At 26.1% G+C, this 24,623-nt stretch overlaps 1 protein-coding gene and 1 non-coding gene across 6 annotated transcripts in view; one reads left to right on the top strand and one right to left on the bottom strand.

Annotated features, from left to right (window-relative positions):
- Positions 1-24,623, top strand: part of LOC111684525 (Ca(2+)/calmodulin-responsive adenylate cyclase) — a 129,881-nt gene that overhangs the window by 54,061 nt on the left and 51,197 nt on the right. The gene's annotated exons all lie outside the window — the stretch shown is intronic.
- Positions 17,480-17,553, bottom strand: Trnai-aau. The gene has a single exon. It is a non-coding gene; the product is annotated as a tRNA-Ile (tRNA).

The raw sequence follows: 24,623 nt of genomic DNA, 5'->3' as shown, positions 1-24,623 counted from the left end.
CGATTATTTCAGATATTTTATCTACAAAGTTCCATTAGGTACCTCTTAGACTAAAATTTGCATATAGTGGGATATATGTAACTTCCACTCAGTTCCATTTATCCTCTCCAGAAATTTTCACAAAATGTACTATTTTTTAAAAGAAAACTAAATTTTATTCTGTGGGAGTCCCACGATTATTTCAGATATCTAACTTACATAGTTCCATTAGGTACACCTTAAACTAAAATGTCCTTATAGTGAGATATATGTAACTTCCACTCAGTTCCACTAATCCTCTCAAGAAATTTTCAAAAAATGTACTATTTTTCAGACAAAATCAAATTCTATTCTGTGGGAGTCCCACGATTATTTCAGATATTTAACCTATATAGGTCCATTAGGTACCTCTTAGACTAAAATTTACATATAGTGGGATATATGTAACTTCCACTCAGTTCGATTAATCCTCTCCAGAAATATTCAAAAATGTACTATTTTTCAGACAAAATCAAATTTTATTCTGTGGGAGTCCCACGATTATTTCAGATATTTTACCTACATAGTTCCATAAGGTATTCCGTAAACTAAATTTTCCATGTAGTGGGATATATGTAACTTCCACTCAGTTCGATTAATCCTCTCCAGAAAATGTACTATTTTTCAGACAAAATAAAATTTTATTCTGTGGGAGTCCCACGATTATTTCAGATATTTTACCTACAAAGTACCATTAGGTACCTCTTAGACTAAAATTTGCATATATTAGGATATATGTAACTTTCACTCAGTTCCATTAATCCTCTCCAGAAAATATTAAAAAAAAATGTACTATTTTTTCAGACAAAATCAATTTTATTCTGTGGGAGTCGCACGATTATTTCAGATATTTCACCTATATAGTTCCATTAGGTATCCCTTAAACTAAATTTTCCATATAGTGGGATATATGTAACTTCCACTCAGTTCCATTTATCCTCTCCAGAAATTTTCAAAAAATTTACTATTTTTTAAAGAAAACTAAATTTTATTCTGTGGGAGTCCCACGATTATTTCAGATATCTAACTTACATAGTTCCATTAGGTACCCCTTAGACTAAAATGTCCATATAGTGAGATATATGTAACTTCCACTCAGTTCCACTAATCCTCTCAAGAAATTTTCAAAAAATTTACTATTTTTCAAAAATCAATTTTATTCTGTGGGAGTCCCACGATTATTTCAGATATTTAACCTATATAGTTGCATTAGGTACCTCTTAAACTAAAATTTACATATAGTGGGTTAAATGTAACTTCCACTCAGTTCCATTAATCCTCTCCAGAAATATTCAAAAAATGTACTATTTTTCAAACAAAATCAAATTTCTTTCTGTGGGAGTCCCACGATTATTTCAGATATTTTACCTACATAGTTCCATAAGGTATCCTTTAAGCTAAAATTTTCATATAGTGGGATATATGTAACTTCCACTCAGTTCGATTAATCCTCTCCAGAAATATTCAAAAAATGTACTATTTTTCAGACAAAATCTAATTTTTGTCTGTGGGAGTCCCACGATTATTTCAGATATTTTACCTATGTAGTTCCATTAGGTACCTCTTAGACTAAAATTTGCATATAGTGGGATATATGTAACTTTCACTCAGTTCCATTAATCCTCTCCAGAAATATTCAAAAAAATGTACTATTTTTCAGACAAAATAAAATTTTATTTTGTGGGAGTCCCACAATTATTTCAGATATTTTACCTATGTAGTTCCATAAGGTATCCCTTAAACTAAATTTTCCATATAGTGGGATATATGTAACTTCCACTCAGTTCGATTAATCCTCTCCAGAAATATTCAAAAAATGTACTATTTTTCAGACAAAATAAAATTTTATTCTGTGGGAGTCCCACGATTATTTCAGATATTTTACCTATATAGTTCCATAAGGTATCCCTTAGGCTAAAATTTCCATATAGTGGGATATATGTAACTTCCACTCAGTTCCATTTATCCTCTCCAGAAATTTTCAAAAAATGTACTATTTTTTAAAGAAAACTAAATTTTATTCTGTGGGAGTCCCATGATTATTTCAGATATCTAACTTACATAGTTCCATTAGGTACCCCTTAGACTAAAATTTCCATATAGTGATATATGTGTAACTTCCACTCAGTTCCACTAATCCTCTAAAGAAATTTTCAAAAAATTTACTATTTTTCAAAAATCAATTTCATTCTGTGGGAGTCCCACGATTATTTCAGATATTTAACCTATATAATTCCATTAGGTACCTCTTAGACTAAAATCTGCATATAGTGGGATATATGTAACTTCCACTCAGTTCCACTAATCCTCTCAAGAAATTTTCAAAAAATTTACTATTTTTCAAAAATCAATTTCATTCTGTGGAAGTCCCACGATTATTTCAGATATTTAACCTATATAATTCCATTAGGTACCTCTTAGACTAAAATCTGCATATAGTGGGATATATGTAACTTCAACTCAGTTCGATTAATCCTCTCCAGAAATATTCAAAAAATGTACTATTTTTCAGACAAAATCAAATTTTTGTCTGTGGGAGTCCCATGATTACTTCAGATATTTAACCTATATATTTCCATTAGGTACCTCTTAGACTAAAATATACATATAGTGGGATATATGTAACTTCCACCCAGTTCCATTAATCCTCTCCAGAAATATTAAAAAAATGTACTATTTTTTAAAAGAAAACTAAATTTTATTCTGTGGGAGTCCCACGATTATTTCAGATATCTTACTTACATAGTTCCATTAGGTACAGCTTAAACTAAAATGTCCATATAGTGAGATATATGTAACTTCCACTCAGTTCCACTAATCCTCTCAAGAAATTTTCAAAAAATGTACTATTTTTTAAAGAAAACTAAATTTTATTCTGTGGGAGTCCCACGATTATTTCAGTTATTTTACCTACATAGTTCCATAAGGTATCCCTTAAACTAAATTTTCCATATAGTGGGATATATGTAACTTCCACTCAGTTCCATAAATCCTTTCCAGAAATTTTCAAAAAATGTACTATTATTCAGACAAAATCAAATTTTTGTCTGTGGGAGTCCCACGATTATTTCAGATATTTAACTTATATAGTTCCATTAGGTACCTTTTAGACTAAAATTTACATATAGTGGGATATATGTAACTTCCACTCAGTTCCATTAATCCTCTCCAGAAATTTTCAAAAAATGTACTATTTTTTAAAGAAAACTAAATTTTATTCTGTGAGAGTCCCACGATTATTTCAGATATTTAAAATATAGAGTTCCATTAGGTACCTCTTAGACTAAAATTTACATATAGTGGAATATATGTAACTTCCACTCAGTTCCATTTATCCTCTCCAGAAATTTTCACAAAATGTACTATTTTTTAAAAGAAAACTAAATTTTATTCTGTGGGAGTCCCACGATTATTTCAGTTATTTTACCTACATAGTTCCATAAGGTATCCCTTAAACTAAATTTTCCATATAGTGGGATATATGTAACTTCCACTCAGTTCCATTAATCCTCTCCAGAAATATCCAAAAATGTAGTATTTTTTAGACAAAATAAAATTTTATTCTGTGGGAGACCCACGATTATTTCAGATATTTAACCTATACAGTTCCATTAGGTACCTCTTAGACTAAAATTTACATATAGTGGGATATATGTAACTTCCACTCAGTTCCATTAATCCTCTCCAGAAATTTTCAAAAAATGTACTATTTTTTAAAGAAAATTAAATTTTATTCTGTGAGAGTCCCACGATTTTTTCAGATATTTGACCTAAATAATTCCATTAGGTACTTCTTAGACCAACATTTCCTTATAGTGGGATATATGTAACTTTCACTCAGTTCCATTATTCCTCACCAGAAATTTTCAAAAAAAGTACTATTTTTTAAAGAAAACTAAATTTTATTCTGTGGGAGTCCCACGATTATTTCAGATATTTTACCTACATAGTTCCATAAGGTATCCCTTAAACAAAATTTTCCATATAGTGGGATATATGTAACTTCCACTCAGTTCCATTAATCCTCTCCAGAAATATCCAAAAATGTAGTATTTTTTAGACAAAATAAAATTTTATTCTGTGGGAGACCCACGATTATTTCAGATATTTGACCTTAATAATTCCATGAGGTACTTCTTAGACTAACATTTCCATATAGTGGGATATATGTAACTTCCACTCAGTTCCATTAATCCTCTCCAGAAATTTTCAAAAAATGTACTATTTTTTAAAGAAAACTAAATTTTATTCTCTGGGAGTCCCACAATTATTTCAGATATCTAACTTACATAGTTCCATTAGGTACCCCTTTTACTAAAATTTCCATATAGTGAGATATGTGTAACTTTCACCCAGTGCCACTAATCCTCTAAAGAATTTTTCAAAAAAAATGTTAATTAAATAAGGCAATCCAAGATTATTTAAGATATTCCACTAATGCGGATCCATGACATATCCCTAGGACTACCATTTACATATACTGGGACATGTGTAACTTTCACTCAGTTCCAGTAATCCTGTCCAGAATATTGGTAAACAAAGTTCAATTTTTATGTATGTTTACTATGAATACAGATATATTTCACGCACAGTTCCGTTAAGTAGCCTTTGGACCACCATTTCCATATAGTTGGATGTGTGGAACCTTCATCCTGCTTCCAAAATGGTCAGTTTTCGATCTTCTAATTCAATTATAATATTCTGTTAACTGATAACAGCGCTCTGTTAGCTGCAAAATGAGCACTGTTAACAAATCTGGTTTGTGTCTTTGCTAGTTAAATTCGAATTTAACTTCACACACACGTAGATTTAATGGAACCAACATAAGGTAATCTTTTAAAAACAATATCTTTTGAAAGATAAAAATCTGTTAAAAAAGTTAAAGGTATTGAAGACTTAGAATCTGATAAACTTTTACTGAAAGAAATTTTCAGTTAAAAACATAATCGGAAAAACTTGTCAAAACTTTTTATGAAAAACTCGATGTCTGAACAACTTTTTTACGGAAAAGCTCGATCAGAATTTTAAAAAAACTTCCTACAGGAAACAGTTCAGAATCTGAATAACATTTCTATAAAAATGCTCGGAATTTGAACAATTATTTTATGAAAGTGCTCAGAATTTGATCAACTTTTCTATGGGAAAACACGTTTAGAATCTGAACAACTTATCTATATAGAAAACAAGATCAGAACTTTAAACGATTTTCTACAGAAAACTTGATCGCAATCATAACTTTATTACAATTCGATAAAAATTTAAACAATTTTTCAGAATCTGGTTCAGAATCTGAACAAATTGTTTACAGAAAACTGAAAACAACTTTTCTGCGGCTGAGGATCTAAACAAGTTTTCTATTTAAAACTTGCTTAGAATTTGAAAATCTTCTTCGGAATTTGAAATATTTTTTTTATTGAATATACATTCAAAATCTAAAAAAAACATTTCAGAAAATTCGAATATTCGTTTCGAATTTAAACAACATTTCAGCTGAAAACTGGTTCAGAGTCTGAACAAATTTTATACTGAAAATTGGTTCCAGATCTGAACAACTTTTCTTTCGAAACAGATTCTGGATCACAACAAATTTTTACGGAAAAATGTTTCAGGATCTGAACATCTTTTTTATGCAAAATTGGTTCGAAATTTGAACAACCTTTCTGCTTAAAACTTTTTAAAAAATTGAACAACTTTTCTAAAAAAAACTTCTTCGGAATCTGAAAGATCCGAACAATATTAATAGAAGACTTTACAGGATCTGAACAGCTTAACTTCTATATGATAAAATGTATTATTTATTCTTCACAATTTGTCTGTAGAAAACTATTTTAGAATCAGAAACATTTTTGTGTGAAAACTTGATTATCATTCTCCACAACTTTTCTATGAAAACTTTTTCAGGATCTAAACTTTCCAATTAAAGTTGGTCACATTACTCTCCTTTGTATTTCTATACGAAAAAGTATACAAAAAATATGTATGTTTCTATGTGTGTTCTCCTATCTAGTGCTGGTGTTGTTTGTCATGAATACTTCGTTATTGTGAATGTGTCCTTTTCATACAATTTTTTTTGTTCTGCTTGCATATCCTTTTTTATGAGAACATTTACCTGTATATGTATAAATACACATATATTTAACCACATATGTATGTATGCATAAGGATTCGTGACTATCTTTGTTGATATTTATGTATTTTAACTTAGCTTAGCATATTTACTGCAACAGCAGCAGCAATAGCAACAACAACAATGAAAATGACAAAACCAGCAACATTTGCTATAGTAATGATTTACAACAACTGTATTGTGCTGTTGCAGAGGAGCTTGTACTTGTACAATAACCAGACTTAAACTATAATATACGGGAGGATGACACCCTTGCATTACAGGTGTCTGTGTATGTGAAACATATATACAGTTGTGCAATGTAATGTTATATCATTGTTTTAGTGTAGTATGATTATGAATATACACACGTTTATTTGTATCTAGGTATTTCTATGTAACTGTCATTGTCATGAAAGACACTTGTAGAGATACACACATTCTTACATGTGAGTTTACAAGACGACACTTTTCAACACTGGAGGTTCTTTTGCTTCATTTAGTTTAAGACTTGTTGTACTATTATTGTTGCAGCAGTTGCCACTGCTTTTGCTGTTTAAATGAAAAATAATAATAATACAGTGAGGCATTGTATTACAATGCAGTTTTATATTTGCAAAGTATTATTTTTTATGTATTTTATATTGTAAAAAAGGTAAAATACACCATCATCATAGTACTACTACAACTACACACCTCTAGGTAAACAAGTGTTAGTTACATACTTACAGCAGCAAAAGTTGTATATATGTGTGTTGCTGTATGTTTGTATTTGTATCTAAGGTTTATTAATCTAACTATTATTTCCAGTTTATTAACCTTTGCAATTTGTTGTTATTACCTACATTTTTCCACATTGATATTTGATGTAGTAGTAGTATTATTATTTAGTTATTGTTGCTTTTGTTTTGAGAACAACAATATGTTGTTAACATTTCTTTGTATGTTTTGTGTTTGTGTGTATCTTTTTGTTACAATTTTATAACAATTACTTACCGACACAATTTTTTTTATAAAGTCATCTCTGTCAAACACTAGTTTAACACACATTTACATTTACAACATACAGACATGATTATTAAATTGTTTAATAATTAAAAATCATAATTAAATGCATTGAATTTAAACTGTTTTTATCTTTTCTTACAGGTATGTGGACAATTTTAAAGGAAATTAAATTTGAAATATTAAACTGTAAGTAAATTGAAGTTATTAAAGTGTTTTATAAAGGATAATTTAAGTTTAAAATTTTTTGAATTTCACGAAAATAATAATTAGCAACAGGATTTATTATTTTTTTTCGAAAATTTTCTTAGAAACAAATTTAAAGATCTTTTATAAAAAGAGAAAGAGATTTTTCTATAGAAAGAGTATTTTCAAGAAATAATTTCTATAAAAAAAAATAAAATTTTCTATAAAAAATTTTTACCGAAATTTTTCTTTAAAAAGAGAATTTTTGTCAAAAATTTTCTATAAAAAATATTTTTTTTCGAATTTTCTATAAAAATATATTTTTTCGAATTTTCTATTAAAAGAAAAATATTCGAATTTGATAGTTTTCTATAAAAAAATAATTTTTTTTCGAAAATTTTCTATAAAACTTTTTCGAAAATTTTCTATAAAAAGAGAATTATTTCAAAAAAGTTCTATAAAAAGAGAATTTTTTCAAAAAAGTTCTATAAAAAGAGAATTTTTTCAAAAAAGTTCTATAAAAAGAGAATTATTTCGAAAATTTTCTATAAAAAGAGAATTATTTCGAAAATTTTCTATAAAAAGAGAATTTTTTCGAAAATTTTCTATAAAAAGAGAATTTTTTCAAAAAAGTTCTATAAAAAGAGAATTTTTTCAAAAAAGTTCTATAAAGAAGAGAATTTTTTCAAAAAAGTTCTATAAAAAGAGAATTTTTTCAAAAATTTTCTTAAAAAGAGAATTTTTTCGAAAAATTTCTATAAAAAGAGAATTTTTTCGAAAGTTTTCTATAAAAAGAGATTTTTTTCGAAAATTTTCTGTAAATAGAGAATTTTTTCGAAAATTTTCTATAAAAAGAGATTTTTTCGAAAATTTTTTGTAAAAAGAAAATTTTCTTGAAAAATTTTTTCGAGGTTGCAAAAAGTTGTTTTTGTTTTGTATAATCCTTGTTAAAAAGTTTCTCAGGAATATTTAACTAATACGACATGTCTTATAAAGTTCTCCCAGTAACCCCCCTCTTAAACATTAATTAATTATTCATGACTAAGTACTAATTTTTATTTTTACTATTAAATTACAAAAGAAGGGTTTTAATTATTTGTTTTTGCAACAAAGTTTAGTTTATTTTATATTATTTTTCTGCATTTATTATTTATTTGTAGCATTTGTATTCCATTAACTTGTTTGCGGTTGGGAATTACAACCGCAAAATACAATTCTATGCCAAACTTTGTATTTATAGTAGAATTCATTTACTTAATTGAATAAAAAATTATAGAAATTTGGTTTAGAATTTAAATTAGTTTTTGAGAGCAATAAAAAATTGTGTTTATTCAGTTAATTTACTTTTAAGATGCAAAAAAAGTTAATTATATTGAAATCGAAATATTGAATTGAAGTGTTTGTTCTAGAATATAGATAATGAAACACTTGTTCTAATTGAAAATAATAATTAACTTATTTTTTGAAAATTTCAATTAAAAGTAGAGTTTCTATATTTTTTTACAAAAAGAGAATTTTGTTTATAATTTTCTATAAAGATACAATTTTCTTTAAAAAACTGAATTTTGTCGAAAATTTTAGTAAAAACTTTCAATAAAGAGAGAATGTTGGTGAAAATTATATATAAAACCAGAAATTTTTTGTTAATTTTTTTAAAATAAGATAATTTTCCGAACATTTTCTATATAAATAGAATTTTGTTGAAAAATTTCAGTAAAATGAGAATCTTGGTGAAAAATTTTCTTTTAAAACAGAATTTTCACGATTTTTTTTTTTATAAAAAGAGAATCTTGGTGACGTGTCATAATGTCCAGTGACATAATCTCCATAAAAGATTTGACACACCCGAAAGTGTCGTAATGTCATGGACGTTATGAGAATTCATAAAAGTGTCATAATGTCCATGATCATTGTGACAGAAATGTATTGCAAAATTTGTTTAGAATTTAGGAAAGGAAAACTTTTATTCTGAAAAGAATTGCTGTGTATATTGCATTTTGGATTCTTTGGAAAAAGTGTCCTTGATAGACGACTATCGGCCAGGCGCAAGTTTATTTCGAATACCGGTTTCGCAAATTTGAACCTTTTTTAATAAAAAAACATTATGACACGCTATCGAGAATCTTCTCTTAAATTTTTTATAAAAACAGAATTTTCACGAAATGTTTCTATTAAACGAGAATTTTCTTTATGAAAGATAATTTTCTTTAAGAAAAAAATTATCTCAAAAACTTTCTGTAAAAAGAGAATTTGGGTGAAAAATTTCAATAAAAGGACAATGTGTTAAAAATTTTTTATGAAAAAAAAAAATTTCATGAATTTTTTTTTTCTAAAAAGAGAATTTTCATGAAAATTTTTCTATAAAAAAATAATAGAATTTTAAATTAATAGAATTTTTTCACGAAATTTTTCTATAAAAATAATAATGTCTCGATTTTGTTTAAATAGAACTATTTCACAAAATTTTCTATTAAAACATATTTTTGTAGAAATTTAATAGAAATAAAAATAAAATTTTCTCGAAAATTGTCTATAAAAAAATTGTATCGAAGAAAAAAAAAATCGACACAAATTTTCTATAAAAAAAATTTTTAATAAAAAAAGTATTTTGTAGATTTTTTCTTATAAAAAGGAAATTTTTTTCGAAAATTGTGTATAAAAGGAGCATTTTTTCAAAAAAATTCTTTAAAAGAAGATTGTTTTCGATTTTTTATTATTTATTTACATTATATTAAAAATATATAAATATAAGAATATAAAAAGATTTTTTTCGAAAATTTTATATAAATAGAGAACGTTCTTGCAGATTTTGAAAAAGAAAAAAAAATTACGAAAATTTTTTACAAAAAGTAAATTTTTTCAAGAATTTTCTATAAAAGGCAAGTATTTTGTTGAAAATGTTCTATAAATAGAGAATGTTCTTGCAGATCAAAATTTTTTACAAAAAGTAAATTTTCTCAAGAATTTTTTTTAAAAAGCAATTTTACTTGAAAGTTTTCTATACAAAGAGTATATAAAAAAGAAAGATATTTTGAGAAAAACTTTCTTTTTATAAAAAATAAACAATTCAAAAAATTTCAAATATTGTTTAAAAAGTAATACTTTTTTTGAACTTTCGAAAAAGGTTCTTGAAAACCAAAATTTTTTATGGAAAAGTTACACAAAATAGTGAAAATTTACTTTTGATAAAGATTCTTTTTTCAATCAATTAATTCAGTTTATAAATCAATTTTTAATTAGTATAAAAAAATGTGGGCGTTACACTCCTTCAAAACTTATTGGTTCATTTTTAAACGTTTTTAAATTTATTGAATTTTTAACAAATTCAACACTGACTCATAAATGTTATTGTTTTTTACCAATAATTGCTCATAAACTTTAAATAATTGTAATTCAATTAAATATTTTATATTTAGTTTTTTTGTTACTTTGAAACTATAAACATGCAGTGCAAATAAATGTTTAACTTTTAAAGTTTTTTCTTGTTATTTTATTAGTTAATAAAATTGTTGTAGTAATTGCCTTTGCTGTTAATTTAAAGGTGTTCTTTTGGTCACGTACCAAAGTAAGTGACTACTTTTTTTCTAAACGTAATACCACAGTAAATGAAATATTTTTAGACTCTTTTTTTAAGTATTTAACGCCAACTCTTAAATTAATTTATTTTAGTTTTGCTATTTTACTGTTGTTATTTGTTTTATTAAATTCGTTAGTTGTTTTAACATTTTGAATGTCAAATACATACAACAATATGTTGTTTGTTTAATAATGACAACAACAGCTAACAATTCAAGCAGCAATAGCAGCAAAAAAATAAAATAAAATCAGCCACGCCAACAACAATGATGACAACAGCAACAACACAACACAAGACAAGAAATTATTAATTTATTCGAAAACTAATTGACATTGACTTTGTCCTTAAATAAAAAAAATAATACAAAAAAAAAAAAATATTTGTATTTATGTGTGTATTTAAAAATAGCAGTTATGTATACATATACATATGTATGTGTATATAAATAAATGTACATAATAAATAAATATTATGTGATTTAAATAGTTAATTAATGTAATTTATGTATTAAAACATGTAAGGCATTCATATGTTTTGTATTACAATTTAATTCAAGAGTTTAGAATATATTTATTACGAAAATTTCCATAAAATTGCTAAAATTTAGAAACATAAAATTTTATAGAAATAATTAAGATTTCAAACCATTTGAGACATATTCAATCATGATTATAACTATTTGTTATCCATGATAATTTTGTTAATTTAAAACGAGTATAAAAACAAATCTTTGGGTATAATAATAAATATAAATCCTTCAAATATAAACCCTCTCCTTTCCCAATAATTGGAATGTTAATATTAACTTACATGCACCCACTTTAACTCATTTGCCATATTCAGTCATCCATTAATTCTTGATGCATGCATGACATGACATGACTCATACATTTTAGTACATTTAATCCTTTAAAGTAAACAACTAAACATGTGATTTACATAATATAAGCTATACTCATAAATAAATAAATATCCTCTTAAGGAATTGTGTTGAAAACTTTTAAATTAAAAAAAAAAAAACAAAAACAAAATTTTTAGAAAAAAATGCACAACAATACAAATTGTTCAATATACGAACAAAAAGTACACCCACTGAATTTGTAACCCCCTTATATGCATGGAAAAACACTCGACTTTAGTGCATAACATATATAAATAGCTAGTACTTGTACTAGTAAGTAGTTTAGGGTGTGCAGATAGAAATATTTTATTTAAATCAAATTATTACATATTCAATTGCAAATAAATGTCAAAGTGTTTTATGCAAACACCTGCCGTGTTGGCCTAAAAATACCACCGTAAAGGTCTTTTTCAACCTTTCTCCTTTGACGACTCTCCAGACGCCCTATTGTTAATCTTTTACGCAGATGGCAAATATGGTTCTGCCGGTGCAAGTACAAACACTGTGCTCAATTACTATAGCTATCAAATTTTTGTCCAATGTTGCCCCATTGCTTAGCTTCTGAAACGTAAAAAAATCACATCCGTTTACAACCACTCGGATGGTCTCTGTTGAGTCAACAATATCAATATGAATAGAGACATTATTCGATAGTATGAAATTCGAATCCACCAATATGCCGAATCCATCAATTTACTCATAGAGAACACACTGTGGTAAAGTTTTCCCTCAACATAACTGGACAAGGAAGCGAAATTTTATATTATTAAATGTATTCTTATTCATCCGACACACTCAAAGAGAACTACATCAGACACACTCATTATATGTATATGGTTGGGTAAGATCCGAATACCCTACATTCATCTCATATCATATACAATTAACACCAAATCATTTTAAGTGCTTAGTCCCACAATCACCACTCTATGGAGTATCAGTTCTCTCGGTAAAAGCACCATACTTTCCTGAGCTTTTCTCTTCTTAGGTTTATTTTTATATGTTAACTCCCCAGGTAACATGATCGTCTTTGCCTTAGATAATGAGATAGAATCCGATTTTTCATTTGGAGAGTCGTGTTATTGACACATTTTGATGTTCAGAAGCAACTACTTCAACTTCCTAATCTGTGCTTCATAAAGCCGTGTTTTTAGTAATACCATCTTTATCCATTTGCTCTATTTCATCGTTTTTGGGATTAGCTTTTATCCTTCCTGACCATTATTTAAAGGCTGCTGTTGCTCAAACTCTCTCGAAGTGGTGGACAGTCTATTCTCCATTAGCTTAAGTAAAACTACCCAGCAAAAATAAAACGAAGTACTCAGAAAAAATCACATATATCACAATTTCAAAAGTAGCACTAACTGAATTTTTTAGCTTCTGTGGAAGTAATGCTTATTGACATTCAAAGAAGCGAAAAGAATCAATTTTTTTAATTGAAGGTATATTTTTTGTACAGCAATTTTTTGCGTTAAACCAATTTTATTTTGAAGTTAATAAATGTGTGAAATTTTTTTATGTTAATATTTTTTGAGTCAAATTAGTTGTACTCTATAAAGCTAAAATTTAACTTCATGATAAATTACAAAAAAGAACATATAAATTACTTCATGAGAATGAATTCATTTGCAATGAATTTGGAATCAAATATAAAGGACATCTCTCGTATGACAAGCATGTGTTTAAATTAACACTTCTTCATATATTTTTCGTGGAGTCTACTTCTTTTTGCTTTTTGGAAGTTCCTTTTTTGCTGGTTATAAGTGGGATCTATCACAGTCCTCTATTCGCAACACGTAGACACATTTGGTAGGATAAATCTTTACAGTTTTTTATAAAGATTTCTGGATATTTACAGAATCGGTTGGTTCGGTGTTACTTAGTTTTTTGTGTGTAATTTTTGAAGAAATGAAAATCGAGAAATAAAATTGAGTAAATTTTTTGTCCGTAAGCTAAATTTGCTAAAAGAGAAAGTTAATAAAGTTAATACTTTTTCTTAATGAACTTAAATGGGGATTTCATGGATATTGTTTCATAAATTACTTTAGGGACAACCTAACTCACAATTTCTATTGTGTATTTAAACACATATGCACATGACATTGAAATTCATATTATTATTTTGCATTTTGCTAAAAAAACAACAATAAATAAATGGAAGAACAATGTATTTCAAAAAAAAAAAAAAAAAAAAAATATATATATATATATATATATATATAGTTTTTATGTATATTTAAGCCCTTATTTTGAAAAAAAAATATTTAAAGACATGCAAAGGCATAAAGATTGCATGACCAAAAACAAAATATAAATACAGGGTATAAAGGCCATTAAAAAAGGGGTAAAAGGTATAAAAAACATAAAATGTAATTCAATAAATAATAGCTATACGTAGAAAAACACATGGGAAAATTCAAGCACAATATATATTAAGTAATATGTAAAAATATATAGTCGGCCATGACCGATCATATGATAGCCTACATTAGTGATTATGTTAAAAATTTTGAAAAGGACTTTTTATCTTAACGAAAATGGACAAATTATTTAAACTTATATAAAACTTCTTTATTTTTGAGATTAAACAACATTTAACATAATTATTAGATCTATTCGAGGGTGCAGTTGTATGGGGAAAAAGAGAGACGGAATGACAGACAGACAGACAGACAGACAGATAGACATACAAAGCTTTGAAAGTAATTCTGAGCAAATATTTTTGGCTGTTACAAACATGAGCATAAACGCATAATACACTCTCCACTATAGTGGCGTAGAGTATAAAAACATTGTTTTTAGACATATTGCGCCTTTCTTTACTAAGCAAATAGAGAAATGTCTATGAAGTGTCAAAAGCTATTTATGATAATAATTATAAATCATGTAAACTGTTAGTACTTAAATAAAAAGGTGAGGTGATATTTATACAATGTTTTTAACACTTCCCAATATTTACCTTGAGCTGTAAACGAAAATTTTTAATTTTTTTTAAATTAATTTTATGCTTTTTTAAATAAAAATTATGTTTCATAAATCAATTATGAAAATTTCTTTAATCGAAATTAATCTTTTATTATATATTAGCTGTTGAGACCTTTTTATCAATTTCCTTTAGGAGACATCTCACTCTTCTTTTTGTCTGCTGAAAAAGCAGACATTTAATTTGCATAAAGTTTTAGTAACCGTACCCCCGTATTCCTAAAGATATTAATCGCTTATATTAGGTTTATTAAGCTTTTTTTAATATGTATATTTTATATACATATATGTATATATGTGTTAATGTAAATTTGTATATTATTTTTTCTTTACATGTCAAATAATCATAATAATTCTTTCAACACAATAATTCATTATTGTTGGTCTAATGGCCAGAAAAAAATCTAAAAATATTTACATATTTTTGACAAAAAAATAAATACATAATACATTATTATTACCCATGACTCGTTCAATCGTTTATGGCAGTTAAAATGTTATTTAACGGAAATCATCTTTAAATTCGAAATAATGACACATGTCAAACATACAAAATATGTAAGAATGTTGTAGTAGAATGTATAAAAAGTTTTTTGTTTTTTGTATTTTTTTTAATGTGAGTAAACATTTATATAGTATCTATACTATAAATGCTAAAAAAATTGGAGGATAGGTTGAAAAGTACTTAAAAATGTTAACTAAATCTTATTTGCTTAGGTGGACCTCTCTCTTCCCACTCGCTTTCAAAGTAAAAACATACATTGAACAATAATAAGTGAGAAAACTAAAAATTTCGATAGTATTTCAACAGACAACTGGAAACGAGTATTTACCTTGTTTGCTTACAAATGACTACTTAAATAACTGCTTACAAAAGACTGTTAAAAACTAGATTTGTTTTTCACACAAAAAATTCATCTCACTGAATACGAACTTGGTCGGTCGTTCTGTTCGTTAGTTTGATGTCTAACTCTCATTTATTTTATGAGGCTTTTTTATTTTCGGAATCATGTAATGTAGCCGGTAAGTGGTTCTGTAAGTACTACTTATTACCGAGCATTCTGTTTGCTCTGGATTCAAATGTAATACTTTATTAAAACAAGCCTGTCGATCACGAGGCTATAGAAAAAGGCTTTAACTTATGGTTGTTTTAAGTGTCCTTAGTATTTAACAGATTTTGTACAATCTTGTTTTATCAAATTATTACCTTTCTCTCCTGACTGCCAATTACATTATAGACAATATGGATAGCATCAATTTTTAATACTGTTGACCCTCCATATTGTCACATCAAAAGACCAATCTTGTCACATTTTGAAAGGTCAATTCATATACCAAACTTCTATAAAGATAGGGTCCTCTTTCAAATAATCCCAAGTCTAGATATCAAACGAGTGAAATTTTTGTACTTTCCTTAAGAAGGTTCAATTCTCGAACAATTCCCCAATTAATCTGAATTATTTGAGATGTATAAATTTCAGATTTTCTTCGCTTTAAATAATCATTGTACCGATATTCAACGTTCTAAAAAATATAAACACGAAAGGAGTTTTTTTGTGAAGCGACTCAAAGGGAGTGTTATTATTATAGATTCATTACAGCAGCTTGATGTTATCATAATCCCAGCAAAAATAAAGCGAAGTACTTCTAAAAGAATAATACTTATCACTACTTCTAAAGTAGCAATTAGTTAATATTTTACCTTCTGTGGAAGTGGTTTTTAATGACTTTCCAAGAAACGAAAATAAATTTACTTTTTCTATGCTAAATATATTTTTTTTTTGAGATAAAAATTTTATGTTTGGACTTTAAAATTAATTATATTCTATAATAATACAACTTCACTTTCGAATATCTTCCAAAAAAAGCAGCATAAAATCTACTTCTTGAGAATGATTTCAGAAGAAGTGAATTTGGAATTAAATAAGAAGGACATTCTTTCTATTGTAATTGAAGAATTTGCGTTTGTGAATTTTTCTTCTATGAATTTCAAGTAATTGGCAGAACTTTAATTATAAATAAATATAGTTTGTTTGTTTTGCTCAATTACCCAAGCAATTGTAATTGACGATGTAATAATATATCATCATGTAATCATTACCTTTCAACCCTGAGCAGTTACACAGATGTCAAGGGACCTACAATTGGAAGAGATGTTAACGAAGGGATGGCAAGATTTCTACATCTGGTACCACGTAACGAGTTTCCTCGTTCAGGTTTCCTAAAAAGTCTAATGAGTGGTTTAGTTATATTTTGTGTCGTTAGTTCATGTGTTATTTTCGAATATGCAAATCGAGTAATCTACTAGAAATAAATCGTAGTCAAATAACTTCATTAGAACGTACATAAGTTATCTGGGAATCTTTACCACAGAGTCCTCTCTAAAGGGCTTCAAAAGTGTATATACTTATGTGTATATTTGTACATTTAAATGATTATACTATACCGTAATCAATGACATTTATTTATCTTTATTTATTATTTTTTGTTCTCCTTTCATTTTGTTTATTTATATTTTTGCTCTTTCCATTTCCATTTAAAAAATGTCACATTTCCGTAGCAGTTTTATGTTGTTATTTTGTATTTGTCAAATATGCAGAATGTTTTCTACCGTTAGAAAAATTTAATTAAATTAGAAAAAAATTGAACTAAAAAGTAAAATATTTTTAATAAGAAAAATAATTTAAAATTCAAAAAAGTTTATTGGCCCATGAGGGGATCGAACCCGCGACCTTCGCGTTATTAGCACGACGCTCTAACCAACTGAGCTAATGGGCCATGTTGTCGAACATGAAATTTTCACAGATGTTTAGTATGTGTTAGACATGTGTATTTTTAGAATAGAAAAGTAAGTGATAAGAAAAATATATTTTTTTTTATTTAGTGTTATTTAAATTATAAAATAAACAAATTATAATAAATTTTATCGCTCAGTATGTAATAAAAATTGTCAACAAAGGTTTATGATTAAATAAATTCAATTAATTTGTATAAGTTACGCATTCTAGCGTAGCGACACATTGTCTGTGCGATAGATGTAGAGATTTTAAAATAACAATATAAAATAATTTTTGTTAAATATAATTTGTTTAATAAAAAATATTTTATTGTTTAATCATGTTATTGCATGCTTGTTTTACGTATTCTAATATAAATGCTTTCGTCAAACAAAATGAAAATTTTATAAAACCAATTGTGCACTTTTATTTTTTAAATTATAATTCACAATTTATTTTTTTATTCATCTTAATTTCTATTTTTAGTGTTAGTATTATAATTTACATTTGTTATTTTTATTTTCTTTATTATTTTCGTATCTATTTAAATGACTTGACAAATTCATCTACCCTCTCTCTCTCTCTCTCTCTCTACACGCATTGCAATTAGCACTTGTAATTAAATGAACATTATTATTAAATTAAATGCAATGAAATGTAATAAAATAGTTGTATTTATGGTTTCATTTTATTGTTTCCTATAATGATGATAATAATGAGGTTTTCCATATTATAACAACTCAATTACTCGCAAAATTGCATACATTAAAAACAATGTTGATAAGATTTGTAATGCATATTGTGATAAAGATAATGAGACAAATTGTTATAAAATTGCATTTTTAATACATAGCTATTTACTTAAGTCGACTAACGGGCCCTGGAAGATTTGATGTTTAAAATTTAATTATAAAAACACATTTTATTTTTTTTTTTTCGATTAAATTTGAAATTAAGTCAAGTAAATTTTCAACTTGAAGAATATTTTTGAAAAATTCTTTTAACAGAAAATTGTCAAAATATTTTCTTTTAAGAGAAATTTTTTTGTACTACACACGACTATAGTAGGGACGGTATTATTCGTTTGTGCTGATGTTTGTAACAACCGAAAGAATTTGTTCTACACGCTTATGCGCTTTTTGAGTTGATTTAGCTATGTCCGTCTATCCGACCATCTGTCTATGTAACAATGTTAAGCTTGTACGCAAGCTTAAGGTTGCAATTATCAACATAATTTGATAAATTTTTGGCACACACCTCCTTTTGGCGCAAAGACGAACGCTACTGAAAATCGATGAAATCAGTCCAATAACACCGTACCACGGAATAGTTTCAGTATATAGTTTCAGCTAAACTTTAGTCTAGTCTATAGTCTAGTCTATAGTCTAGTCTATAGTCTAGTCTATAGTCTAGTCTATAGTCTAGTCTATAATCTAGTCTATAATCTAGTCTATAGTCTAGTCTATAGTCTAGTCTATAGTCTAGTCTATAGTCTAGTCTATAGTCTAGTCTATAGTCTAGTCTATAGTCTAGTCTATAGTCTAGTCTATAGTCTAGTCTATAGTCCAATCTATAGTCTAATCTATATTATAGTCTATAATCTAGAAGAGTTAACTAAATTTGTTTAGAGAAAAAAATTTAATCTTAAGAAATAATTTATTGTAATTTTCTCAGCAAATGTAGTAATTTTGACCTCTATGAATTATATTAATGAAGAACTATACAATTTTTCTCTCACCTATAATAGTGTAATATTATGTCATCCATTAATATTATTACTGGCGACAAAATAACAGTGTAATAAAAACAAAAACAGTATAAATAAAAACATAAACACCCACGGACACAGTTGACAAAAATATATGAAAAACAAAACTATATAAAAAGAAAATTTTTCGTAGAAACATTTTAACAATTGCGTAAAACAATTGTATAAATAACACAACAATAGAATTGTATAAAAACAAACTTAAATACATTTCATTTAAGCCAAATTAATCCAGTTTTCATCAATTTATAAAAACACATAAAACAAAAATGAATCAAATCGTTGTGGGATGTAATCATATACATTGAAGATTATTTAATTTCTCTTTTAATATTTTTGTTAGCAAAAAGATTATAGCGAAAAATAAAAGTTTTGTAAATATTTAATTTGCAAATCTTATTTAATGCCACCAGAAAGAAAAAAAAACAATTGTTTAAATTTATATTTGTAGGCTTTTGTATTTTCCCCCAATTCTAAATGTTTTACCATTTAAGTGTTATTTTTATAAGAGTACGGAAAAAAATTTATAATTGAATAGATCAAAATATAATTTAATGTTTACAAAACTGCTTATCTAAACAAAATTATCACAGTTGCAAAAACTCAAATATTTTTGTTTTTTCTTTTTTTTTTTGGTGTTGAGCAAAATGCGATTTTATAAATATTATGATTTTTGTATTGGATTCAGTTGTATGTAAGATTTTATAGGAGTGTTTTGTATTATTTCAATTTTGATTAAAAAAGTAATCAATCAAAATACTTATATCTTAAAATTCATTCGCTAATATTAAACTATTTTTTTAGCTCTAAAGTTTCAATAAAAGTACAAACTTTTTAGGATTTTTTTTTTTTTATTGAAGATTTTGTAGGAAATTCTATTTTTTATAGAAGCATTTTCGAAAAATTCTCCTTTTATAAAAAATGTTCGAAAAAAATATATATATTTTTTGAAGACAGTGTTCGTAAAGAAATTTCGAGAAAATTCTCCATGCCACTGCACTGCGGGAGTTTCCTAAATTCACTGATCCTGCCTTTCACCTCAACTTTCTTGGCTCTTGATGTAAACTCGTTAAGGCTTCTTGCAGCCATATATGGATCTATATATGCTAGATTGTTCCGAGCTTATCAAAAGTTTTATCGAAATTTTTCGAAAATATTTCTATTTACTTATATAAAAAATTTTCGATAAATATTATTTTCGATATAATTTTTTTAATAAAAAATTTTCTAGAAAATTCTCTTTGTAAAGGTTTTTTTTAAAAAAATCTCTTTTGTAGAAAATTTTTATGGAAATTATGTTTTCATAGTTTTTTAATTCTGTTTTTATAGAAGATTCAAAAAGATAGTTTTTTCAATTAAAATTTTTGAATTAATTCTTTTTATATAAAAAATTTTTGTAAAAAATTTTACGAAAAATCTCTTTTTTCAAAGTATTACAACAATTTCCTAAAAATTCTCTTTTTATAAAAATCTTTTGCGGAAATTTGCTTTTTTTATAAAATTCCAAAAAAATCTCTTTTAATAGAAGGTTTTCATGAAATTTTTCTTATCTGTATAGAAAATTATTTTTTTTTTACAAAAAATGTTCCTGAAAATTCTCTTTTTACAGTAAATGTTCGTAAAAATTCACTTTTTATAGAAAATGTTCGTAAAATTCTCTCGCTTTAAAAAATTATCGTAAAAATTATATTATTGTAGAAAATTTTTTAAAATTGGTGAAAATTCTCTTTCTATAAAAAATTTGTGAAAATTCTCTCTTTATAGAAAATGTTTATAAACACTTCCTCTTTATGGAAAATTTTCATGAAAAAATCCTCTTTTAGAAAATTTTAGAGAAATTTCTATTTTGATAGAAAATTTCAATATTTTGTGTTTAATAGATAATTTTCATTAACTATGAAGAGTGTTCGAAGTTCGCCTATAATTCACTTATACCACTTGACAGTTTCATAATAACAACAATTTTAGTCGCACACAAATTATTTCTAGACAATTGCCAATATTAATATGTAAGTAGATATTTAATACGAGGGTGTTTTCTATCTCTAATAAATACAAAAATAAAAAACATTCAATAATGATAAAAATAATACCCTCTCTGTATAAATAATAATTGGTATGGTAATTGTTTTTTAACCATATAAAGCTCAAATGACAACATTGTCTCTAGACTATTTAAATCTAAGGAGGAGTTTATCTTGAAAATTACAGTTGACCTAATTTAATAAAATAGACTGATGCAAAGAAAAGATGCCGAAAAAACAATTAAATTTGTCACAAAAAACAATTAATTTTATATTGTTTTTAAGGGGGATTTAGTAATATTTTTGTGGGGATTTATTCAATATTGTTATCTATACAAAACTTGTATTTTTGCTGTTTATATTTTTTCGGCTTTTGTTCATTTGTTTTTAGTATTATCTATTGTTTAATTTATTTAGAATTCTTTTTGGTCTTGTGTCTCTTATGGACTTCACGTTTTAGTTGTTATTATCATGTTATTTTTAATATGATTTATTTTTATTTAATATATTTTATATGATTACTGCAATTTACTTAATAAATATAACATTTATTTAATGTCGTATCTTGTCATTTAGATTAATGCATTTAAGTTATAAAGCATGGAATGCACAAACTCAGCGTGTGGCAAACAGTGATGTCAACTTTTTGAAAATTTTTCTTCCAGAATAAAAATAGTATGGAAAAGAATAAAAAGCTTATTAAAATTTTTTTCTAGAATAAAAATAGTATAGAAAACTTATTGAAAGCCTATCGAAAGCTTTTACTTGATAGAAAATTATAGAAAGTTTTTTGTAGAATAAAAATCGAATAAAAAGTTTTGTAAGTTAAAAACTTTTAAGAGAATAAAACAAAAATATAAAGTTCTCTCTAGAACAGAAAACATATTAAATGTTTCTTCTAGAAAAAAAGTTAAAATGTTTTCTATGCGGAAAGCCTATCAATGGATTTTTACATGTTAGAAAACTTTTAAATTAAACTATTAAAAATTTATTTATAAAAGTTTTTGTATCTAATAGGAAGCTTATCTAAAGCTATATAATATACTTATGGAAAGTTTTTTTATGTAATGGAAAGCTTCTCAAAAGCTTTAACACTACTTAATCGAAAGTTTCTTCTAATATAAAAATTTTGCATGTAAACATTTTGTATATTATTGAAAGCTGAGGCTTATCGAAAGCTTATTGAAAGTTTCTTCTAGTTTGAAAAACTGATTAAACTTTTTTTATAAAGCTTTTTACATAATAATGTATCAAAAGTTTTCTGTATAAAATTCTATTCTATTAAATGTTTCCTCTGGAATAAAAAAAAACAAATTAATAGTTTTTTTATGAAAAAAGCTTTTAAAGAATAGAAAGCTTACTGAAAGTTTCTTCTAATATGCAACACTATTCAAAAGTTGTCTATGTAATAAAAAACTTTACTAAAGCTTTTTACAAAATAAAAAAACTTGTCGAATATTATCTGTCGAATGGGGAAGTCTCTTCTAGAACAAAGAAAAAATTTATCGAAAGTTCTCTGTTTCAATAGAAAACTATTTAAGTAAAATTTTGATAAATTTGTTGATAAAATCTTGTAGATTTTTTTCAACTTAAAATTTTATTAAAAAATTTTTAGAAAAAAGCAATTTTAAGAAAAAAATTATATACAATTGTAAATAGGTAAAATGTTTTTAAAGCTTTTAGGGTGTTTGTATATATTACATTCATAATTCCTCTTTAACCTTTCATCTTTTAACATAAATACCACCTTTTTAACTTATGATACTTTATAATATCATCAATACAATCCGGCGTTATCACAAAATTTCCCCTACAAAGTTTATTGGCACCTTTCACTGAGAATTATTTAAGGGTTGCTTATAAATACATTAAATATTTTTTTTAACAATTTGTGAGCTGTAATTTCACACTGATTAAATGTTTATAAACAACATGCTATACATTTTTTTTATTTCAAACAAACAAGCATATGTAGCAAAGTATTGTGCACATAGAAATATATCATCAATGTGTACGTATATAAATTAATAAATATTGTATGTACAACATTTATACATACATACATACTTGACGATACATACCTTTTTCCTGCTGCTATCAAGTTTTTATTCAGAAAACAAAAAAATCAAATAAAAATGCGAAAAATGAAACTCACTGAAATAGCAGCAGTAGCAGAGTAACGACAACAACAGCATTTAAAGCAGCAGTAGCAATTTAAAAAAGCAAACATTTTATTAAACTTAGAATTCTGAAAGCCTGGTAGTAGAAACTAACCAGCACTACAACAAAAATTATAAAAATATAAAGAAAATTTATAAAACAAACAGAGGAGAAAAAAAAACAATGAATGACGACAAACTTTTCTTTTTGTTCTTTTTTGTAATTTGTGCTAACTTGGTCTGTAGCCAGAGAACAAACAAAAAAATACTTCTGTTGGCCAAAGTTTAGTTGCTGCAAGTTGCTGAAACCTGCAGAAAACCGAAACAAGAAATGCCACAAACAACATTCTTAACAACAATATCAATTTGTGGCGAAAGAAAAACAAAAACTTCTTTAATAACAAATTCATAAAACCGGACTTTTTTTTACAAAGATGCGTAAATTTGAATTTTTATGTTTTGTGTTGCTGCTTGCTGCCTTTTGCTTATTGCGTGACTGACATTTCAAATGGACATTAAAATTATTAAAAAAGTGTATATATATATTTTTGGTTTTGAGAGAAATTATGACATTTAAGTATAGGTATGGGAATTCAGCTTATTAATAACAACAACTGTGCACAAATTAAAAAAATTTAAGACATTTGTGCATGATACATAGCACTTAATTGAGTAGCTGGGAGTATTGATTATAAATTTATGAGAAATGAGGAAAAGAAAGAGGATAAGAAAGAAATTAACTATTAATTTGTCGAACATATTCTATAAATAGAGAATTTAGGCAAGATTTTCGATAAAAATAGATATGTTGTCAAAAATTTCTATAATTTTGACAAAATTTTCTATAAAAAGAGAATTTTGCTAAAATTTATATAAAAAGAGAATTTTGAAAAACATTTTCTATATAAAGAAATTTTCGAAAAAAACATTTCTATAAAATTAGAGTTTTGTCGAAAAATTACAATAAAAAGAGAATTTTATCGACATTTTCTATAAAAAAGTGTTTTTTGGTAAAAACTTTCTATTAAAAGAAAATTTTGTCGAAAACTTCTTATACCCTGGGTGCTTTGCTACCCTATTCGAAGTTAAATGAAAATAAAATTTAGATTACAAAAGTATA

The sequence above is a fragment of the Lucilia cuprina genome, chromosome 3 (assembly GCF_022045245.1).
Source record: "Lucilia cuprina isolate Lc7/37 chromosome 3, ASM2204524v1, whole genome shotgun sequence".
NCBI classification, from domain to species: Eukaryota; Metazoa; Arthropoda; class Insecta; order Diptera; family Calliphoridae; genus Lucilia; species Lucilia cuprina.
Note: the sequence above shows the minus strand (reverse complement) of the source record. Positions and strands in the feature narration are given on the sequence as shown.